Source organism: Otolemur garnettii, unplaced genomic scaffold, assembly GCF_000181295.1.
Source record: "Otolemur garnettii isolate 467f Iridium unplaced genomic scaffold, OtoGar3 scaffold00011, whole genome shotgun sequence".
NCBI classification, from domain to species: domain Eukaryota; kingdom Metazoa; phylum Chordata; class Mammalia; order Primates; family Galagidae; genus Otolemur; species Otolemur garnettii.
The window spans coordinates 11914299-11917450 of NW_003852406.1; positions in this window are offsets into that span (position 1 = coordinate 11914299).

Below are 3152 nucleotides of genomic sequence, written 5' to 3' on the forward strand. Positions count from 1 at the left end.
GGGCCCAGGCTGGGGATTTGAACCCGCCACCTTAGGTGTATGTGGCTGGCGCCTTAGCCACTTGAGCCACAGGCGCTGAGCCGACACAGGTGATTTTTGATGCTTCCTACTAGGAGAGAGCTGGCAAGCCTGGGATGAAGGTGAGGCAAAGTGAGGTACACATCTTGGTGCATTAAGGGGGCACCCCAAAACTCTGTCATTAAGATAAACAATATTTCAAGGCAATAATTTAATTTTTTTGAGACAGAGTCTCACTTTATCACCCTTGGTAGTGTCGTGGTGTCATAGCTCACAGCAACCTCAAACTCTTAGGCTCAAGTGAGCCTCTTGCCTCAGCTTCTCAAGTAACTGGGACTACAGGCTCCTGCCACAATGCCCGGCTAGTTTTTTAACTTTTCATAGAGACAAGAGTCTCACTGTTGCTCAAGCTGGTCTTGCCCTCCTGAGCTCAGGTGATCCACCCGCCTTGGCCTGGCCTGGCAGAGTGCTGGGATTACAGGCATACAGGCATACAGGATTACAAAGGCAATATTTTTAAAGACCAAAATTAATACTAAAAAATTGCATGATGAACAAAATATCAAATCTTAAATAAGGACCAAATCTGCCCATCTTACATGGTGCTATTTTGGAATTGAGGCAAAAGGAAAAATATATGCCCTATGTACATGATTTTATGCAATTTTATGTAAAAATTGGACACTTTGTTTATAGTGAAGTTTTTTTTTAAATTTTGATTTTTAGAAATACTACACTGAAATATTATTTACTTGGCTTCCGAGGTTTTCAGTGTCTCTCTGCTAATGTCTTGCATTCAAGCCTGCCTTACCCTGTTCCTGACCCTGTCTAAATGTCCAGAAAATTAGAGCTAAACTCAGGGTTCAGTTATTATAATTAGCTTATGTCGGGACTATTTAATTGCTTTAGAATAATCAGGGGTCCTCAAACTTTTTAAACATGGGGCCAGTTCACTGTCCCTCAGATCGTTCCAGGGCTGGACTGTGGCCCCGGGACGAGTCGGCTGCTAAGCAGGACAGGCAACAGTGGCAAAAACACCCGGCGGGCGGATAAATGTCCTAAGTGGGCTGCATGTGGCCCGCGGGCCGAAGTTTGAGGACGCCTGCATGGTCTCTGGTCTGTTTTTATCCCTAATTGCCATGCTTTGTTTCACTTGTGACTCATTTCTTCTTGGAATGAGGTTGGGCCATTAATAAAGCAGAGATCTGTCTCTGAACAGGTGTGATACTCCGAGTTGTGGAGGAGGGGGTGTGTGAGAGACAAAGGTTTGTTTCTTTCGTATTTTCACTTGTAGTCAACCAGAGAAGCGTGGCGAGCGCTCCAGAGCCGCCCAGCCTGCCCCCTGGACTTCACCGTCCTTTGCTGCCCCCGCATGGACAGAACGCAAACTTCTAGGAACCTGTATCAGGACGGAGCGCTGGGCCCACTTCTCCTTTTCTGGAACAGGAAACTGAGTACCCGAGAAGCGGGACTTCTCGGAGAGTACGCACGTTGGTGTGGCTGTAACCATAACACAGGCTGGGAGATGGCGGTGCACAAAACAGGCAAAAATTCTGCCCTGGTGCAGCTTCAATTCCAGCCAGGGTGGGGGTGGGGAGAGAAAACACACAAGCAAGTGGATACCGAATGTGGCACTTGATGGGAAGTAAAGCCGAGGCCAGCAGTAGGGAGTGCCAGGAGGGAAGGTGAAAGTCAGGACAGGATGGCCAGAAAGGCAACGTGTGAGCAAAGACCTGATGCAGGTAACAGCAGGCCAGGAGGAAATCTGGAGGAGGAAATTTCCAGGCAGAAGGAGTAAGTGCTAAGGCCCTGGGCCAAGAAGAGCAAGTTCATTTAACCTTCGAAACAAGGGAATGTGGCTGATTATATTAATGACACTTTACACATGGGGAACAGAAGGGAGGGACATCTCCAGACCCCAAGAGGTGGTTTGAGTCCAATGCCCATGCCCCATGTTGCCCCCAAATTTTCACAAACTGAGTATTATATTCCTAAGGGAACTTTCTACTTTGTGATGGGTTGAGCATTTCTGCAGGAGTTGTCTCTGACATGATGGGAGTTAATGGAAGGAATGATTCATACATTCCTATTAGTTTCTCTCTCCATTCAGAAATATATATACAAGAGCAAGAGTAAGGTATACAGCGATCAGTTGTGCGCTGCCAATATATGGTTGATTTTGCGGTTACTTTGTGGACCCAGTTCTCTTTTTTTCTCATCATGGGTTGGTATCTTACTCTGTTTTTGTTGTTATAACAGAATATTTAGGTCTCTCTCACCTTTTCTCCTTCATGAAAGGGACCCACTTCCAACTCTCTCTGACAGTGCCCTAAACTTTCTCTTTGTTCTTCTTAAGTAAAAGTTCTATTTGTTACACTGAAACTGGTGTGGATTACTTTTTTTGCTCCTATCCAAACTAAGGGAGGGGGGAGTAACCTAGGTAACCAATGACCAATAGAAAGAGATAATCAAAGACCAATAGAAAAGGGCAATAGAAGCTAGAGGCGCAGAGAGGCCCATGAAAGACTTGCAACCAATTTCCAATGGAGAATTTATGCCCCTGCAGGGCTTTATATCTTGTCTCTCTCACTTCTGCTGCTTCAAGAGAGGGATCCACTTCCAACTCTCTTTGGTAGTGCTCTAAACTTTCTCTTTGTTTCCTACGTAAAAATTCTCTTTGTCCCCATTAAAGCCCCACTGTCATATTTTAAAGATCTTGAGAAAATAATACTTCGCTTTATATGGAATCAGAAAAGACTTCGAATAGCTAAGACATCACTCAGGAATAAAAACAAAGCAGGAGGAATCACCCTACCAGACCTAAGACTATACTATAAAGCGATAGTACTTAAAACAGCATGGTATTGGCACAAAAACAGAGAAGCAGATGTATGGAACAGAATAGAAAGCCAACAGATGAATCCAGCTACCTACCGTTACCTCATCTTTGATAAACCAATAAATGGGGAAAAGATTCCCTATTTAACAAATGGTGCTGGACGAACTGGCTGGGGACCTATAGAAGACTGAAACTGGATCCACACCTTTCACCATTAACTAAGATAGATTCTCACTGCATTAAGGACTTAAACTTAAGACATGAAACCATAAAAATACTTGAAGAAAGTGCAGGG